The following is a 21,244-nucleotide window of genomic DNA, read 5'->3' as shown; positions in this document are numbered from 1 at the left end:
TTTGCTGTCGAACTGGTGCACTTGGGTGGCTTGGGATGTGATGGCACACTAGTCACTCAGACTTCTAGGAATGGTGTGAGGGAACATTTGTGTGGATGTGCTAATACAATGGGACAGTTGTCCACTATATTTTGTGTGGCAAGCGTTGTCAGTTTGTTTTGCTCGGGAGGGGTGTTATGGTGAACATGTTGTTTCACCTGCCATACGGTGCGATTGTCTGTTATTGGGTTGGTGATAGATTCCAGTGCAACTGTGTTTGTGGACAGTAATTTTTGGGAGGGGGGGACACACAGGTTGTAGTTTAGGTGATGTTTACTCTAGGTCCAACCACATGTTGCAGTAGTGTGTTGCGGTTACTCACTAGAGGTATTGCCGCTTCTGGTAGTATTCGTTGGGTATTGAGCTCTGTGCTGGCATAGTGGATTGTTTCTTTCAGGGACATGGCAGGTGCGTCCAGCTGATGTGCTTAGTTGTGAGTCACATTCGACTCAGGTCACATTGTCAGGCTCGGTGGGTGCACAATGGTCTGCTTTCATGGCTGTGTGCATCGTGCCCGAACTCACAATGCACAGCAAGTTCTTCACCTGGGACACCTGGCAGGGGCTGGGGCACACATGGCCGGCTCCTTCGATGCTCACTTTTCCATCCATCAGTCCTCTATGCAATTGGACAACCCATTCAATGGGGGATAGACATGCATGGTGTGCAGTGGTTGGCTGCCTGCCTACCTGTTGCGCACATACTGGTGCAGGTGGGGCATCTGCATGCTGCACTGCAGGACCGCTAAATGTGGTGGACAGGTAGCATCCGCTATTGTGCCCTCACTGGTGTGTGGTGATTGTGCCAGCTAAGTGACATGTATGTTGTTTTATTTTTCTTCATGGGGAGGCATGGGTGCTGGGTTGTGTGGTTAAGTTGTCCACCTTGTTTGTGCAGGTATTTTGGTGTGAGGCATGTGTGGGGGATTATGTGTGTGGTGTTTGGTGGTGTAAAGGGGCTCTGTTTATTGTGTGTGGGTGCCCTTTGCATGTGGGTGGCTCAGTTTCGTGGGTGTACAGGGGTGGGAATAGTGGGTGTAGGTGCCCTTTGCATGTGGGTGGCTAAGTTTTGGGTCTGTACAGGGGGTGGGAATAGTGGGTGTAGGTGCCCTTTGGATGTGGTTAGCTTAATTTGGTGGGTGTACAGGGGGTGTGAATAGTGGTTGAAGGTGCCCTTTGCATGTGGGTGGCTCCGTTTTGGAGTGTACAGGGGGTGGGAATAGTGGGTCTAGGTGCCCTTTGCATGTGGTTGCCTTACTTTGGTGGGTGTACAGGGGGTGGGAATAGTGGGTGTAGGTGTCCTTTGCATTTGGTTGGCTTAATTGTGTGGGTGTACATGGGGTGGAAATAGTGGGTGTAGGTGCCCTTTGCATGTGCATGGCTTAATTTGGTGGATATACAGGCGGTGGGAATAGTGGGTGTAGGTGCTCTTTGCATGTGGTTGGCTTCGTTTGGTGGGTGTACAGGGGGTGGGAATAGTGGGTGTAGGTTCCCTTTGCATGTGGGGGGCTCATTTACGTGGGTGTACCGGGGGTGGGAATAGTGTGTGTAGGTGCACGCTACATTTGGAGAGCACAGATTTATTTGATGCACAGGGTTGTTGATGGTTGCTATGGGTGCAGCTCTTGGTGGTTGCTTGTGGGTACTATTATTGCTGCATCTGGTGTAACGGATCAAAATGTGCACAAAACGGTAGGTTTCGGTGGCTCCTTGGTTTGCACTAGGGGCGTGTTGTGGGCATGTTGTGGGCGTTTCTGGTGCAATCCTCTATTTTTTGGAATGTTGGGCACTGCTGACACTTACCTCTGTAAATCGCCTTCTAGCATAATGTTTTTGCGCTGCACAATACTAGCGCACGCGCAGGTTTTTCTATGCAACTGTTGCTCTTCTTTCTGTAAATCAGGCCCTTAGTTAGCTGGTGTAAACTTAATTTCACTTGGTTTCCAACCTGACCTGTGCATGTGTTCGATGCAGAGTGTGCTGGTCATGGAAGCTTTTTTGAGTTGAGCAGTATAACCTTCATTTTGTTTGGCCCTTCTTTAGTCCAATGTGCCTGCTGCCCTTGTCTGGAAATACTTATGTGATTTTTTGTAGCATGCCCTGTGATCAAGGTGTGTGACAAAAAAACTGAAAATTGAAGTGGGCAATTTCGAACTGCCATCTATTAAAAAGTGCATTTTTAAGACACTACTGAAACGGCTATGCAAATGACAGGTTTCATTCAGCAATAATTTTAGACATGAATTGAACTATGACAGATATTTGACCAGATCAATTGCACAAAATGATAGGAGAACTTTCATGGAAGAAAACAAAATGTTTAAAGGACGATATTTTTTAAATATTTTCCTATGTTATGTTCGATGCAACCTTATCTATTGTGCATTGGCTGGCTCAAAATCCAAAGATCATAATTGTCTTGAACAGAAAGGGACATGGAGCCACTTTGTATTTGACAGGCTTGATTTAATTAATATCTGTTGTCTCATGTATTCCAAATGAAAGTAGGATGACCTGTTTTAAATTCCTTTAGACAAATTCCAAATGTTTTCTACCAGATCCAAATTTTAATATATGAGTTTTTGAATCAATAATGGTGGTAATATGTCTCCCTACTTGTGCACTGCACTCCCTTTCCTCTCTCAATCCATACAACCTTCTTTATGATCCCGATCTTTAAGTTCCCCTCACGGCTCACTCGTTCTCTCAATCCTCATTTTATACATAGCAAACTGATCCCACATTGGGGCTGCTATGAAACTCTTTATGATATTGTGACTATACAGACATTTAAAATGATAATGATGAGATCATAGAACACAGATGCACACAAAATATGCCTCAAAATGAAGTCTGACCCAGGCAACCCTGATAACTGATACCAATGTCCCTTGTACCTCACTACTTTACAATTGTGTTCCACTGCACAATCATATACCTGGATCCACATGGACTCAGTGACCCCCTCTCCAATCCTTTTGCCACAGCCAACACTTCATGGATCACATGTTTCTAACTCCCTTTGGTAATATGACCTGGAAAGTCCCAGAAATTACACAGAGGTTCTGGAGCCAGGACAAACAGGACTCAATCAGGAAAATAGACAAAGTGCAAGGCTTTATTGGTATCTAAATAATGCAGGGAGAGCATACAAGCATACAGTGTCATCACTCTCAGTGTACTCATCAAAAAGAACAGATGTTATATTCATTATACATTAAAACTGACATCATACTGTAATCTTAGTTACCAAAACCTATGGGGTACGGGGATTGTTCAACAGTGGTGACTTTGTATACTTTCTATAAGAGTTCCGATTGGGTTATGCTTGTCTGATGGCTCATCCTGAGACCACCTGCAACTTGATAACTGTGAAAAGACATCATCTCTACAATAAACTAGTTGGCATAAGATGCACTCGGCAACCTCGTATCAGGGGTTTCATTACTTGGCTTCCTACTATCCAACCTTGGACAACTGACAGGTCATCAAGACATGAGACAGACATGAGTAGGGGGAGAGTGGTCCACAGACTGCTTTCCTTTCTATCAAAGAAGATACCATGCCTCATTTGTAGACCATGAACCAGGGTGTTTCCCTTTGTATTTGACTATGTGTTGCATCTTGTGTCTGGGGATATGTGTAGGGATTAAGGAAAGTGTCTTATCTGTGTTCATTGCTAACAAATAGAGAGGGTCCTTCAATTATGAGTCACGTATGATAAGACTGTGTTTGGAATTAATTGTCCCTGCATTAATTAGCATTTTAGCTAATATTGGTGCAAGTGTTATGGGTTCCTGTACCACTGGGGACACTCTTGAGCTATTCCCCATAGAGTCTTTAGGCTTATAAATGGCCTGCACCTGTCTTACAAAGACTGTTTTTTCTCTCAGAAAACTTTAATTAACTAGGGAGCATCCTTGTTGCGTTCTAACCCTCCCTTAATTCACAGTAACCTTGGCTGTGGTTGTCAACTACAGTCTAAGCTCTGCACAGAGCTGTATTGTATTATTTTGGCAGTTTAAATTATCGTGAAGTCTTGAGGCCTTTAATTTACTAAGAAGCGTGTTGTGGCTTTCATTTTGAAAAAGACGGTTGCCCATTACTTTCGCGTTTCTATAGTAGTGAGATATATTTTTGTGTTGTTCATGTTGCATTGAGTTTATACATTGCTCATGCTAGTATTCTTCATGTCTTGTGGATGCTATGTAAATATTTTTCATGTATAAATGTATTTATTACCTAGTGTTCACGTTTTTCATGTTGAGTGCATATTTGCTTTGTGTCTATTGCATTTACATGTGTTTTCACAACGTTGGTTTGGTTTATTTGGGCCATCTTCAGTTTAAATCGGGTCCCTCTCCTGCTGTACCTGCCTCGAATAAGGGCAGTACAGTTGTATTAGTGAGCAACATTTCTCACCTGTGTGGTTTTGGACTGGGGGAGGGGCAGTAGCTATAGATGACGTAACCATCTGCCTCCCAACACTTTACTACTGACCATCACTCCTCTCGTACACATTGTTTCCCACTTATTTGGTAACTCCTCCTTTTCCATCACCTGGAAGATTGGGACTTCCTCTGCAAACCCTCTACCAGTTGTATTCCCTCAATGACCTTTTCCTGGTCACCACACTTTCACTCCCTACATATCCCAGCTTGGTCAACTCATCTCCCCATTTGGGCTCTCATGTGATCTCTTTACTGATGATACATCTTTTTCTCCTTCCCATTCTTCAATTCATCTCAGTGCTTACTTCCCACATCACGAACTGCCAAACAACACAGGAAGGCACTTTGCTTTCTGATGTTTAATTCATCTAAAACAAAGGTAATCCGGCCCCAAGCCTTCACCAGCTCCTCTCTCCTCCCCTATATGATTTCCTTCCCACCTGAAACCCTCACACAGTGGCCTGTGACTCACAACCAGGGGATTCTCATTGAAAGTGATCAGAAACTACAGCAAGATATTATGTATAACACTACTGGTCCTAGATTTTACATCCTCAACATCTGTAAATTCTCCCCTTTCTCACCCTTTACTATGCTAGTACTATCACTTCCACCCTTGTCCTCGGCAGACCATGGGCCTCATTACACGGTAGGCGCTAAAAAATGTGATTTACCGTCATGGCGCTATTAGCGTGTCCGCCATCGTAGGAGACCGCTAATAGCGTTCCATTACGAGTTAGCGGACACGCGCATAGGGCCATGCCGGTAAATGACCCTACCGCCATGGCGCAAAAGCACCTTACCGGCTCCGACCAAAGTGCTGATAGCACCTCCGCCCTCATGCTGCACGCTATTAGCGGTCACCGCTGTTAGCGGTCACTGCTATTAGCGGTCACCGTAAAACACCGGAACCGGAAATAGAGTCATCGCACCGGAACGGGAAAGAGCCCGGCGGCCATCTTTAAAAACACAATCCATTGCCATCCCCTGCACTCAGGACCTGCAGCAACACCACGACTGGCAAAACCACATTCCACAAGAACAAACAATGCCCAAGGCCCTAAAGAAAGCCAATGCGCGCCAGCGCAAAGAACGCTTCTCAAACGAGGAATTGAAAATGCTGGCAGACACCCTCGCTGCAAATGCAGACGTAGTGTTCGCTAGCGACATGCGGCGCCCGGCACTCCTGAGAAAAAAGGAAATCTGGGCTGAGGTGGCGCAGAAAGTCAGTGCGGTGGGCTCCACCCCCGCACCGTAAAGGACGTGCGCAAGCGGTGGGATGATCTGCGCCTCCGTGTACGCAGCATTTTATCGGCCAACAGGAATCTGGCCATGGGCACAGGAGGCGGAGGTGGATCCCCGATGAAGATGCAGGAGTGGGAGGAGACATGTGCCAGCACCATTGGCATAGAATCCATCGAGGGAGTGGGCCGAATGGAGTGTGGTGTGGCAACAACGTCAGACGGAGGTGAGTGACCACGCAAAACACAGCAATGCCAAGCATGAGTCCCTCCCCCAAATGTGAATTGGGAATCAGCTAATGGATGGGGTCATCACACACACATGTACACAACCCTGCATATATGCCCTGCACATCCCCACACAACCACATGCATGCAGCACCTCACACACGTGTCACCCTGACACATGTCCGGATGACCCACCCATCTGGCCAACAACCTGCAGGCCCAAACCAGATGTCCAAATCCAAAGAACTGCAGCAACAACAACATATGCATGATGAACGTTGACCCATCACTGATGTTATCGCTGTCTTGCTCCCCCACAGGGTCACAATCTGACAGTGAGGAGCTGGACTCTGCAACGCAGGCCCCACCACCCAAAAAGCAGGCCAAGGGAAAGGATGCAGGCACCAGGCCCAGTACATCGAGGGGCACTGGGATATCTGGAGTGGCCCAGCGTTCAAAAGCCACCCACGCAACGACCACACCAAGGGTCGAAATGCCATCCGACACTGTGGCAGCACCCCCACCACCCACCCCCACCACTCAGGAGCCAGTGCCAGAAGGCACGCCGTCCGCAGCCAATAGCTCCGTCGGGGAAGCAGCAGCCACGGCACCTATGAGTGATGTGGACGACCCATGTCCGACACCGGAAGGGCAGCGTACACCCAGCACCCAGCTGTCCCCACTCCACAGCCCATGCAACACATCCAATGGCAGCATCCATGAGGTGCATGCCGGAGATGCAATGGATGGGTCATTCAGTCCCGTGGCGAGCTCACCTGATGTCGGCCACATGCAGCAAGCTGCGCCGAGGAGTAACAGGGGCAGGGCCGCAGACGACACCATGAGCCTGATACGCCAGCGCCAGGAGGAGCTCAATGCCCTGGTTGCCCGGCAAGTGAGCGAGGCTGCCTCGACCAGGGAGGAGATCCGGGTGTTGTCAAGGGACATGAAAGCTGCCATGGACAGCAACACGACGCGCCTATGTGACGAGATGGCCGCTGTGAGGCAGGTCCTAACGCGCATTGCTGAGGCGATGGAGAGCATGCGTCACTCACAGGCAGCAGATCAACCAGCCACCCCCTCGTCTACTAGCTCCGACCAGACAACCATCCTGCGCAGGTCCAGCCGGTCCTTGCGGCGGTCAGACTCACAACCCCCCAATGGTGGTAGTGGAGGAGGGAAATAGGGCCAGCCTGTCCCTGTTGACACTTGGGAACTAATGCAGCACTGATGTGCACACCATGTTTGGTGGAGTTGTGGGGGGAGGGGGGTGAGGGTGTTCGGTGGAGTTGTGGGGGGAGGGGGGGGAGGGTGTTCGGTAGAGTTGTGGGGGGAGGGGGGTGAGGGTGTTTGGGGGAGTTGTGGGGGGAGGGGGGTGAGGGTGTTCGGTGGAGTTGTGGGGGGAGGGGGGTGAGGGTGTTTGGGGGAGTTGTGGGGGGAGGGGGGTGAGGGTGTTTGGGGGAGTTGTGGGGGGAGGGGGGGATGGGGGTGAGGGTGTTTGGGGGAGTTGTGGGGGGAGGGGGGTGAGGGTTGTTGGGGTGGAGGGTACATGCACGTTTGAATGTCATAATGCTCAATACACACGTAATGGCATGGATAATCACATGACTGGACATTGATCATTGTGTATGTGTGCTTTATTGTTGAAGGGTGCACTGTGTTTATGTCCTCCATACACCCCGAGCCCTGAGCTGAACACCAATTGCACCCTCCTAATCCATGTGCATCAGAAACAATGGTCTATCAGGTGCTGCCGCACAGCACGTCCCTCATGGGCATCGCCACCTGCATGACCTGCAGCCCCCTCTCCTCCATCCTCATCCCCGTCATCATCCTCAGACGGTGGTCGCAGTTCTATGTCAGGGGGCATTGGCACATTCCGTCTGATACACATATTGTGAAGCATGACACATGCCATGGTGATCTTGGCCACCTTCTCATGCCCGTACAGGAGTGCCCCGCCCGACCTGCTGAGGCACCGGAAGCGTTCCTTCAATAGGTCGAATGTCTGCTCGATCACCAAGCGGGTACGGGTGTGTGCATGATTGTAGTCCTCTTCGTGCCTGTTCTGTGGGTTCCGCACAGGGGTAAGGAGCCACCTCTTCAGGGGATAACCTGCATCACCTGCATGGGTGCAACAATGGGTATGTGTAAGTGTCTACATAATGTGGAGCGTGCACATATCACACAAACAAACACTGCATATTCAACGACATCCACTGATCCAAGCATGCATGGCAATCAGGGTAACTGCAATGTGGGAAGGTGAGGTGGTCCTTGCAAGTGGACATGCACCATGCATGCATACAGCAGGGATTGCCATGTCCCGCCAGAGTTTAAGTGATTTGTGTTTCCTGGCCCTGGCAACGTTAGTGCCACACTGCTAGTACACTGCCATTCCTTAGTTGATGTCCCCATGCTGTTTGATGGCAATTCTGTGGTGGGGTACGGGTGTGCCTCACCACAATGGCTACAGGGGATCCATTTGTATGCACTCATGTGCGCGGACCATTTCTGATGTTGTTCAGCGTACATTTCAGTTGTGATTTTGATATGCATGTTGCTGATTTGTGTAATGGGGGGAATGGTGTGTTGTGCGGTGTGCATGTTGTTTGGAATGGCCTGTTTGGCGTAATGGATTGATATGTTTGCCGTGGCACTCACTTCCAGCATGTGGTTTTCTCTCTGGTCCATTGTGGGCTGCCTCACTGTACAGTGATGCAAATATGTATGTCCATTCTTCTCATGACACCAGTTCACGCCCAGTTGGAGTATGCATCTCCCCCCCCCATTCACGGCCAGTTGGAGTATGCATCCCCCCCCTCATTCACGGCCAGTTGGAGTATGCATCTCCCCCCCTCCCCCCCATTCACGCCCAGTTGGAGTATGCATCCCCCCCCCCATTCACGCCCAGTTGGAGTATGCATCTCCCCCCCCACTCACAATCCACATCACACTGACATGTGGTCGGCCTGCTACTCACCAAGTAGCCACGAACGTTGTCCAGCATGTCGCTCCATGTATCGTGGTATTGTCGAGTTCCGCAGGACCATTGCATCATGGGTTGAACCGGGATATCGGGCACAGCAATGTGTGATGATCTTATTGGAGTCACATACCATTTGGACGTTGATGGAGTGGTATTGCTTTCTGTTACGGTACACTACCTCATTGGCATGTGGGACCACCAGTTCTACATGGGTACAGTCGATGGCCCCGATGCAACTTGGGATGCCTGCCAGTGAATGGAAGCCAAATTTGGTGTTGGAGATCTCCTGGGCAGTCCGTGGCATGTATATGTGTTGACTTGTGTGCTGCAGGAGGGCATCGAGCACCTGGTTCAGTGTGCGTGAGAATACTGGTTGTGATATGCCATGCATCTGACCTACCGTATGCTGGTAGGTGCCTGTGGCCAAGAAGTGGAGCACTGTTACTACCTTCAGTAGAGGGGGGATGGCAGTACGGATGTCAATGAGACTCACAATGTCGTTGTATATCATGTCTACTATGGTGGTGATGGTATCCCAGTCCAGACGGTACAGGGTGTGTATCTGCTCAGGGGTTAGGTTGACTGGACTGGCTCTGATCCTGGGAATTGGTGGCTGCCTCTGTGGTATCACTAGGTGCACTGGTGGTGCTTGCTGCGCCTGTCTTGCCCTCCTCCTCCTCCTCCTGCGTCTCCTCTGTGCTGCCTGTTGTTGTAGCTGCTGCACTGCAATCATGTCCTCTAGCCCATGTAATGCTGCTAGTATTGCATCCATCTTGGTGTGGGAATGGGTGTGGGGAGGGGTGTGGTGTGCTCTTTTGTGCTGCCAGTCTCCATTGCCTCCACCTGTGCTGATTTTGTCCACCTGTGGCAGGTGGGAACTCTGCTGTGCTCTTTTAACGTGTGGTTCGCGATGCCGGTATTAGCGCCTTGCCGGTAAGGGTTCTTTGGGTCTACTACATGCCGGTATTGCCATGTACGCATGGCTCGTGATGCTGTGATATTAGCGCAATGCCGCTATTTCCGGTCTGAGGGGCCGCGCGCTGACGGACTTGCCGCTAATAGTGCCACCGTACTTTGCGGTGCCGCTAATAGCGGTATGTCCGGTTCGTGATTGGGGAGGGGATTTACCGATACCGGTAATCCCTTACCGGTAACGGTATGTCCCTACCGCCTACCGTGTAATGAGGCCCCATATTTCTGCTTCATCCTCCTGTGAGACTCTCTGTTTACTCTGAGATTCTTTCTTGTCTGGACCCTCAAGGGAAATTCAGAGATCTTAACCCTCCTCTGTACTCCTCCTCTGTGGCTGATGGCTATCATTGGGCAATCAGTCCCTATTTAAATCCTCCTTCTGGTTCCTCAAATCCATGGGATCCCCCTGGCCAAGCTGAGCAATTTTCTCACTGCACAACTCCAAGTACTCTGTGATCAAATGCCCTAATCAACCTATAGGCATTGCACCCTTCTTGTGCTCCCTTTCCCGTGTGTCCTTCCACCCTCTTGCACCCCACTAGTGGAACCCCTTACCCCTACACTGAGTCCACCCCACTATTTAGGGCTTGAAACCAGCACATTAAGGGCACTTGAAAGATCACTTAAGTTGTCAGATGGAACTCCCCTCCCTGCACAGCTTCCCTCCCCTTTTCTCTATTCATGCATATATTCTATATGATAATGCTTTATTAAATGTATATATTCCATACTACCAAACGTGTTTCTTTCACGTTGTCATTGTGTCTTATCAATGTTATCCACTCTTGCTGGCCCATTGCCTGAATACTACATTTATTTCACAGAATTCAAAAGTGAGCGTTGGGCTGCAGCGGAGGAATTGCTAGATAGAAAAGCAACCATTTTCCTAAAATGGATGACCTCACATCTTCCTCCGAAATTCCCTGCATGTCTACATAAGTATTGATGTATCTATTTGGAAGTGTTGCACATTATTGAAACAATTGAGGCTGCACATGGCATGTGATGGCATCAGCTGAACATTTAGGTTGCACCTTACAATATGCTGAGAATGCAGGGCATACGGTGCCATTATTGGCAGTGCTTGTTAGGAACTGTGTCAGTTATTTATATATTTGAGTTACTGGGGAGTCACGAGGCTAAGAAAAGAACAATGGCTCAAAACCTACTACAAATCATTAAAACAGCAGCGCGCGTATTTGATTTGTTGCCCAAAAATCATAATTGTCAGTGCATGAGGGGATATTTTTTGAATTGGGGTCTTCAGCGTTGAGGCAGTACGTCCTCGCAGTGAATGTGATTTTCACCCCTCTACGACTCACCCCACCCCCTACCCCCACATTCCCCTCGATCCCCTCATGCCCATGTACCCCTCTCCCCTCCAAACCCCTCCCTGGTGCTCTGAGACAGTTTTCTCTGCATGTGCAGCCATTCTGGAAGCCATGGATGTAGAGAGGTAAACAAATGCTTTAAACATGCTCGAACCTAGAATGTTTCCGAAAAATAACCCCAGAGAGGTATTTGTTTTGAGTTCAGACATCATGTTGCTCTTATAGGCCGCCGTCTAAAAAGCCAGCATGCCTCAAATTACACAGTAGCCCGAATTTCAACACATTGACCAATAGAGTAACAGAGCCTTGACCTTTGCACTCGATTATATGCCCAGGAGACGTTTGCTCCCCTAACAAAAGGACATATACATGCATCATTTATATATATAATCATATATGTGCTAGGCAGGGTAGACAAAAGGGCCTCTTAATGGCAACATTCTTCAACCCACGCCCCAACTTAGACAGGACACTTGAAGTTAGAAAATGGCCAACCCTATAACAGAGGCTTCACCATGGCACAGCTGGGCGTGCATCACTGGGCAGCTGACTGGGACTAGGCTCCTGCTATCTCAATGGTTTCTAATCTGTTTAATGCTGAGCCACCTATTGAATACAATTATTTTTGGTGACCTCCCTCCGATCTCACCAAAAAAAAAAAGACATGCGTGTATACGGAGTGACTCCCGGGCAAAGACGGGATTCACCCTTCCCAATGCATGAGAGCAACGTTAGCACCCATGCGTTGCACAACTCAAAAAGGGCGTGGAAAAAGGCGGAGACCTACCTATACACGAAAACAGGTGTGTTACAAGCAGGTTGCCCCGTTCTGTCATGGAAAAGAGCGCTGTCGCCCGGGAAACGGGCGGAATCTCCTGCCACGCTCTCCTGCCACGTTCTAAAAGGTGACCCCTGGTCAACATCTCAGGCATGTGTCTAATTGCTGGCACTGCACACGCGAATTCTCACGTTTATGAGAGTTAGTGTCTGCAGGGGCCATGCCTTGCAGATGTGATACACAGTGAAGTCGCTGTCACATAAACTTGCCACAGGCGGGGTGGAATTTAGACAGCACGTTTCTCATGTTCAATAATGCTTGGAAATAAAATACGTATTTTTCCACATTATCAATTTTTACTGGGATGCAAACACAGCACACAGTTGCATCTGCACCATGACAACGTTGTGTGTCATATGCCCCCATATGTGTATTCATGAATTGAATATCAAACAAAAAAGGTGTGCCACACCATCCCACCCAATGCGGACATGTGTGAACATTACAAAATGACAAATCATATGTCGACAGGTCGCAGCTTCCAAAAGTTACACGATATTCACTATTGTTTTATGGACCTTCCACCACTACTAAGAAAACACATAGATTCAACTATGCTGAGTTAGTTCTCTTCTCTGATGACTCAAAGGTTCGACATTGCCCCTCACATCCACTGGACTATGGACACATGTCAATATATATAGCTTTGGATATGGCATCCAGGAACACCCCCAGAACACCCCTGCTCCCCAAAAGCCCCATCATCACTGAGGCTCGCTTTGAAGAGGAGAGGAGACACTGTGCAGTGTTCTAACCTTTCCGAAAATTACCTGGACTCGTTCGACGGCTTCCACGGCCCAGTTTAGCTTTTTATTACCAGCGTTGCCTGGAGCACACGCTGTCACTGCACACGCAAGTGAGGTTGTGCAGAGCACCGACCTTGTACAAAGCCACCTATTTTCTTTTATTTAATTTTTTTTTTAACCTGTCAGGTCATAAACACTTTTCGCCTTTGAATGCGCGGCGCACCAATAGAATGTCTGGCAGAGGGCGATGAGTAAGTACTTTGTTCCGGAAGGGCTGGGCCACTGTTGAAACAGGTTCAGCCCAGACGATTTTGCAGCCAAAGGTTTCGTGTGACATTTATTTACATGCTGCAACTCGTCTACACACCCATCTGCCGACAGCCCTCCTACCAGGGGCATGCAATACCTGTATTCGTTTGTTTCTTTTCTCCAGGCGCGCTCACAGATTGGCTGACGCTGCTCCCCACAGACCAGCGCTGGGAAAGTAATCCCTCCTTGAGCTAGTTCCGAAGAGTTCCCCATACAGGTTGCGCCGAGTAAGTACGCTGCTCGCTGTTAACTTTCGGTTTGTTTTTTCGAGCATTGATTTGTGGTACTTTTCACTGGTTTTCTGGGCATCTTCCCAGTTAGCTCTTTTCTTTCCCGCTCTGTTGAATCGTATGTCCGTGCCTCACAAAGGCCAGTTTATTTGCAGTTGGTGCGTTTCCAAGGTCTCTTCAGAGAAAAGCAGCGTGCACGCAATCTGTATTGTTCTTCCATCCTGTGGAGTTTAGGCGCGATTTTAAATTACAAGTGTTGCCAAAACTGTAAAGTAACTAAACCGAAAGAAATAATTGCACTTTTACGTACAGAAACCTTGAAGATCAAAATACGTCACATTCGTTTTCTGCGTTAACTTTTAAAAAACAGGTTTACCGCTTGTACGTTCTGTTGTGAGTGATAAGCAAAAATGTGCAACAACCGGTAAATGGTGCAAAGCACAAAAGGCGCGGAGACAAACGACGTCTAAGAAAACACCTCCACTTAGTAGTCAATTCGAGTTCAGATTGAATTCTGGAGGTGTTCTCCTCTTCCAGTCCTAATGGATGCTTGTAAATTCTACCCTAGTGAACAGTCTGTATGCCTGGAAGCTAGAAAGCACACTGTACATGCGTGTGCCTGGTCGAAAGGAGGGCGCTGACAAAAGTGATAATGCTTCAGATGTGTATGGCCGTGTACGCAACTGAATGGGAGACTCCCACAGCAGAACGAGGAATGCGCTTTCAGATGCTGCTCTCAACAAATCAAGGACGTTACCTGCCACGTGCACTTCAAAAAGGACAGCACTGCATGGGCACAGATTGCGTGTCAGTGTTTCAGTCTATCTTGGCACATTGGCATGCAGTCCATCAGCTCTGTAATGGACCTCATTCCAGACATGCTGACCACAAGCAGCACGCCAACAATTGTCCTCTGCTGTTTAACTGCAGCGAGGGACGTGTGCAGTTCAATGCCACACATTAACACACAGATGTGTATAGTGTATTGTTACTAGTTCCATATGCATTACGTGAACATTACCAGTTACTTGTATCTGCTGTGTGTCTCCCACTGTAAACTCCCTTTCCTTTTTATTTGCTCAATTGCATGTGCTAATAGCCTTATGGCAGGGACCATTAATGCCTGGTAATATCAACAAAGCACACAGTCTGATTTCTGGTGATCTCAACAAAGCACACACCCCTGCGCCTCATGCTTTAACTTGGTTCTAGAAGCTGCCGGTGGCAGCACAAGCCATGAATCCTCAATCAGCCGGTGCATACGGCCCTGTGCATGCATGCCAGAGCAAAGGATAGTGGGGTAAAGTTATCTTGCAAGAGTGTCCATCTCGGGCTTCAGCTTCTTACGTAGAACACTGTCTGCAATGCCCAATCCCTCCAATTCACTAGCATTCCTTCCATAAACCCTGGTGTGGGTGGAATGCCATGCTCACAGCATCCTGCCACCGCTTTAAAAAAAGGAATGCACATTGTTTGAATCTTCTGAAATATTTGCTCACGTATGCAGATGTTGCATGGCTGTGTGGGAGTCTCTGGGCCTTATCTGATTTAAGATAATGCCTGCCAACACAGCTGAATGTTCAGAAGTGATCTGTGCGGCTTCACGCACAAGGGGATTGATGAGAACGCAGAGATTGTAGCAAAATACCAGCTACGGGAAAACTGCAAACATACATTTTTTTAAAAAAATCTACACAAGTTGAAAAGCAAATTAATTCCATCCAGCTGCATGTTCGTGTGCCACGACTAACATACAGAGTGTCTCCTTTTTGTTCAGTAGGGTAACACACCTGGTGTATCTTAGTTGCTATCATTTACTCAACCTAATAATTAAATCATTTAAAAAAAAAAAAGTTAGTACGTCTTGTGATGTACAATGAACCTGTTTTGCTTGATATGTTTTAGCAACCCAATGGAATTCAGAAATAGGTAGGAGCAAGTAAAAAAAAAAAATAGCTAGAATTTAGAAGAGTATACGAATCTCACTTGTTAAAATGTTTGGCTCAAGTTTGGTATCTGCTCGTGAACACCTAATAGGAACATCTGTATATGTTTACCATGATATTGAAGATATACATGTAGGAAAAGTATATACTCAGAAGATAGCAGGGGCCATTCCATCTGCCCCTGCACCTTACCTGCAAGCCCCATTCTGTGCCTCCTGTGTACACCACTCTGTCACTTCCCAGCTGGGTTTACACTTTGTACATTCCAGCCATGCATGCACACATGCAGTGAGTAGAGCTTATTTTCTTATTCCTTGCCATTCTGAAAATTCCAACTGGATTTCAATATTTGATGTGCTGATGGGGTCAACACTTGGTCAGTGTAATAGCTGCACTGTGGAATCAACATATCCAAACGTTCAATAATAATAGATTATCATTGATCGGGATGGTCAAGGGTAGAAACATGAATTCCTTAATGAGATTATGTGCTCCTTTAGGAGAACAACAAATCATACAGTGACACATTCTATGCCGTTAGAGTGCGACCTATTTTCTGATGCGCTGGCATTATTTAGAAACCTTTGCGTCATCGTCTAGTAATCCTAAAACATCCAATCTCTAGATTGAACCAAATAGTGACAAGGTACGTCACAAAAAAGTGGCATATTGCTCAACTCCCTGTTGAAAAGGTTTATAGCGCACTGCAAGAGACTCACGAATTTGAGTGCAGCTAAATGTATCCATATTTAAAATGAATTGCAACCAAAAGAGCAGACATCACCAAAATGTCCACCTGCCAGTTTTCCTGGTACCACAAGAGGCAGGTACTAATCACAACGGCAAGAATCTGACTAAAATCCTCTAAGTTCAGACAGAGGCAGAAAGAACAAAAAATCAACCTTGAGGGTTTAAATATGTCACACGTTCCATCCCTCTCGGGGACTTCCTCAGGCTAGTATAACATGTTCTAGTTTGCTTTGTTCCTATATCAACAATAAGATTACATCACTTCCTTTTTGCAGTAAAAGTCATGTGACTGTTACACAATATACATTTGCCTTTGGTTTAAACCACCACCATATTGGAGTGGTATTGACAACACATTTTTCAATTTAAAGAAACTGTACATAGCTACATGGAAAGTGCTACGAAAGAGTGCATGTAACATTTTATTATCAAACAGTGACAAATCCTAATACAGTACCATCAAATATCAATGCAAAAGTGAAAGTGCATAAAAAGTAACAAACTGGGTAAATATATACACATATTGTAAAACAAACTCAGCAGCAATAACCTATGAGTCTGCTGGCGAGAAAATAGAGAGGGAATGCCACTTGTTTAACAAATAAAATTCTTGTCAGTAAATTGAGGCCAAGTGGCCAAACACTCAAGCCGTGATTAATCATTCATTTGTTCAATTCTAAAGTGCATACAGATCTACGTTTCCATCTAAACGAATGTAATAAAATACACAACTATGATTAAGGCCAAGTGGCCAAACACCAAATTCATACTTTGAGCCCACATTGGCTTAATTGATGAATACATACAATTCTTCATCACCATTTAAGCCATCAGGTTGTAAACTCCCCATTAACACTATCAGCTTAGACTCCAATTGGCATCGTTCTAACTCTCTGCCCCCCTTTCTCAAATGTTTTGGAACGTGTAAAATACCTGCAAATTTCATACAGTTGACATCTTTATCATGTTTCTGCATGAAGTGTGCGGTCAAAGACTAACTAATATCAGCATTTGTTATAGCTCATTAATGTTGCAAAATGCCCAATGTTAGTGGTCCAATCGTGAATCCAATGTAATTGAGTCCCCACGTACATTGTACAACATATACCACACATTTAGTAGTACATGTTATTCTCTGTTTGACCTTCCACACTTTCCCATCATCAAAATAAAAATAATTACCTGATTACATGTAAAGGCATTTTTACACACCTTGCAGTTATTACATGTATAAAAACCATTTCTCCTTTGTGTTTTTATAAGCCAGTTTTCTTTACAAATATTAGTGTCAGGTAACCTGAGAGACAACAGATCTTTTAGAGATGGGGACTTTAGAAAAAGTAATCTGTGAAGATGACCATAAAGTATCCTTCAGATGCCAATATTTCATAAAGATGGATCTGATAGATTTTGCTTGATTTCTGAACCTTGTGATGTACCTTATATTAATTTTCATTATTTTCTTGTGTTCAATGCTAAGAAGATCAGCTCTTTTCCTTGTTTTAGCCTTTTCAAATGCCATGCTCACAATTCCATGGGTATGACGCTGGTTAAAAAATGGCTTCCTATTTCTCTAGCCTCTTCATTATAGTTTTGTTCTCTTGAGCAATTCCATTTGGCTCTTAAAAATTCACCATATGGAATGCTATTAATGAGAGGCCTGGATTATGGCTTTTGGCATGAAGCAATGAATGACAAGCTGCAAACCTTCTGTAAAGGGATGATATCAAGGTGTTATCAGTGATATTAAATTTAACATCCAGAAATATCAATTCACTATGACTGCTATTACTGGTTAACTTCAAATTCACCAGATTATCATTATGAGCATCAAAAAACGCTTGCAGTAATTCAGCTGATCCATTCCAGATTAAAAATAGATAATTCATAAATCAATACATACCAAAATGTTATCTAAAAAGTGGTCATAGCGATCACTCTATGCCATTGTCTGTTCCTACCAGCCCATATACAAGTTGTCATTGGTTAGTGCCATGCAGGAACCCATTGCTGTTCTGAACCTGTGTCTATAGAATTTATTTGCAAATAGAAAGATATGGTGTTCAAGACAAAATGTAATCATAGTGAGAACTATCTGGTTTTGTTGTTTGTAGCTAATTGACTTGGAATCTAGAAAGTATTTACAAGCTTACACATCAAATTCATGTTTAATGCTGGTATATAGCAAGACTACATCCATGGACACTAACAAATAGCTAGATTCCCAATTAATATTCTGTAGTTTGTTCAATAAATCTGAAGTGTCTAGATGATAAGAGTTAAGACTCTTGACAAAAGGTTGTAAAAACACATCTACACATTTGGAAGTCAATTTGAGGAAACTATTCATGGAAGACACAAACTGCCTGATTCATGGAATTATTAGCGTGAAAAACGCAGATTTGTGCACCTTTCTGCTCGAAAATCCCTGTATGAAGTATGGGGATTTTCGGGGAGAAAGGCGCGCAAATCGCTTTTCAAGCAAATAATTCCATGAATCAGGCAGAATATGTCTACCCGGTGGAGAGACCGGGCTCTTATGGACCTTTGGTAGACAATATAAGAAAGGTGTAACAGGAATTTATATTTTTATCATTTTAGTAATGTTTTTATTTATCTTTATTTATTGTGTGTTACAGTTTATAAATAAACTTTCACAGAATAAACACATTCTAAAAACATTTACAATCATGCATTCATAAAATACATTCAATGAATTACATTTTTTACACAAACAATTCTCCCATATCATACTAATCACGTTTCTTTAGCAGCAAATATACAAACGCTTCATTATATCTTTTAGGAAATAAATAAGGTTAGTGAGAAAAAATAAAATAAAATCATCTTAAAACGTAGCTATTCCTTATTATAAAAACCTCAAAATCAAAATCATATTACCTAGAAAAAACCTATTAACAATCTTACAAAAACATTAGCTTTAAAAATCTGTGCCCAGCAATTAAAATATCAGCATAAGGATTGCATAAAATGGTATGGCATAGTTTCTCTTCTTGTTTGTTTCCATAAACTGATGTAAACTTTCCAAAGATCTCACTTCCACAATGTGCTAAACAATAACCATCAACAATCAAATAATGCAATGTTTCCATGTCCTTGAAACAAAGATGGCAAGTTCTTTCAGCCCTAAAAGGTATTTTTCCTGCTCCCAAAATTTCATTTGTAGGGTATGGATTTAATTTGATACGTAACGAAACATGCCTACATTGTTTTGAATAATATTTTTCCATAATTCTGGGTAAATAATTACAAGATTTGATATCATGTGTGAAGTGATTAAAGATTTTAGATTCCGACAATTTCACTCTATTCTCTACCCAGTCACATTCATATAGGCATCTTCTCACTTTATCAGTAGTTAATAATAAGGCTTCCTCCGTTACCCCTATATGTACCATAATCATTGGACATGTCTCCACCCAGGACACCAAAGGTTTGCACTATCCTTGGAGTATAAGAATTCTTAGTTTTGTAAATAGTGTCCCATCCGGCGGTGTAAGCTATAATTTATATTGTTGTAGGTATCTCCAATCAATAGTAGCCTGAATTGATGTAATACCCAAAACATGTCAAATAGAGGACAGTGGTACTCCCTGAGGAAGAGATATAACTTTTTGCCAGACTTTACCCTCATACAGCACGGTTCAAGTCGAAGGTACACGTGGGTGGACTGAGTCCCCCACTTTTTTCAGTAGTCCCCTCAATTTTTCAGAGGGCACCTTGATATGTTTTTTTCTGGTGATGCCACATTCAATTGGTATATTTATGAGTCCCTCACTTTTTTTAGGACCTGACCACTATCATAAATTGACCAATGGTCTCCTCCTCCAATACCCCTGCATGGTGAACTAGTTTGGAAACAATATTGTGTTGATACAATTGAGTTTGTGGGATCAGGGAGAAACAACCATAACTTCTAACAATGTTCTTCAATTGGGAAATTGACGTCACTACAGCAAACTTACTTGTATCAAGTTGCCTACAGTGCTTTCGATTGGAACAATTATATATGTCCAGATATTTCAGGTATTGTATTTTGTCCAATTTTATACCATTTATAACCCAATTGCAACTTTTACCCCCCTTTTTCTTAATTTGGATTAAGGGTCAATATTTTTTATTTCTCCACATTTAATGTTAAATTCAACTGTCTAAAGTACTCATTTATCAACATTAAGGCTCTTTGGAGATCCACTGTTGTGTAATCAAATAAAGCTAAATCATCAACATAGAGCAAATATTAAATTGGCACATTACACAATTTCGGTGTATTAGTTTTAGATTTCTTTAAACAACTCCCTAGGTCAGTAATGTATTTATTAAATGAATATGGAGCTAAATCACACCCCTGTCGTAATCCACAGTATGTTTTGATCCAGTCAGAGCAACTTCCTTTCCCATCTAATCTCACTTTTACTATTGAATCTGTGTATAATGATTTTAGAATGTCATCCATAGAGTTCACCATTCCACACTATCAATCACTTTATAGATATCTAAAACTGTTACATACATTTTCTTTTTTGCCATTGAGGCTTTTATCGTCAACAAATGAATGATCAAGCAATTTAGACAAACATCAGTTCCTTTTTTAAAACCAGATTAATATAGATATGGGTTTCACTGTAGGTATCTGAACCCGTTACTTTTCTTTATCACCACAACCCCATTCCCTTACTTTGTGTCAGATCCTGTCTTCTGAGTTCCTCGGGAGCTGCTGAACCCCACAGACCCACACAATTGTCAATTGCCCAACTGATTGTAACCTACAGCTGAACTCAGGACACCCCTGGGGGAAAGGGGAAATGGGATAAATAAAAAACTCAGACAATGACTCCTCCTTTTTCTTGGGATGGATATCTGCATAAGGGAGAAAGAGAACACAAATAACTTAGTCTGATGATACTCCACCACCTAGTATCCACCCCCAGGATATCAACTGTACCTGAGAATTCCTCTGCGAATGCCTAGAGGAATTATGCAGTTTATTGGTTGAATTGAGCTGACATTAGATTATAGGAGAAAGTCAGTTTTCATGAAATTATTAAACATAACTTCCCTTCTACTACCATAATCGGTGCAGCTCCTATGCAGTATTGAAGGAGTTCATAAATAAGTTCACCCTTTATCTCAAAAGATAGTTATTCGGTTTAG

General features: G+C 44.7%; 1 protein-coding gene across 1 annotated transcript in view; it reads left to right on the top strand.

Annotated features, from left to right (window-relative positions):
- The first annotated feature begins 13,244 nt into the window (after positions 1-13,244).
- Positions 13,245-21,244, top strand: part of FAM83B (family with sequence similarity 83 member B) — a 430,667-nt gene continuing 422,667 nt past the window's right edge. The window contains exon 1 of the mRNA XM_069606140.1: positions 13,245-13,370. The gene's annotated coding sequence lies outside the window, so the exon portion shown is untranslated. The remainder of the gene's footprint in view (positions 13,371-21,244) is intronic.

The sequence above is a fragment of the Ambystoma mexicanum genome, chromosome 4p (genome assembly GCF_040938575.1).
Source record: "Ambystoma mexicanum isolate Mex_15411 chromosome 4p, UKY_AmexF1_1, whole genome shotgun sequence".
In the NCBI taxonomy this organism is placed as follows: domain Eukaryota; kingdom Metazoa; phylum Chordata; class Amphibia; order Caudata; family Ambystomatidae; genus Ambystoma; species Ambystoma mexicanum.
The sequence above is the reverse complement of the archived record's forward strand: the minus strand, read 5'-3'. Positions and strand labels throughout refer to the sequence as shown.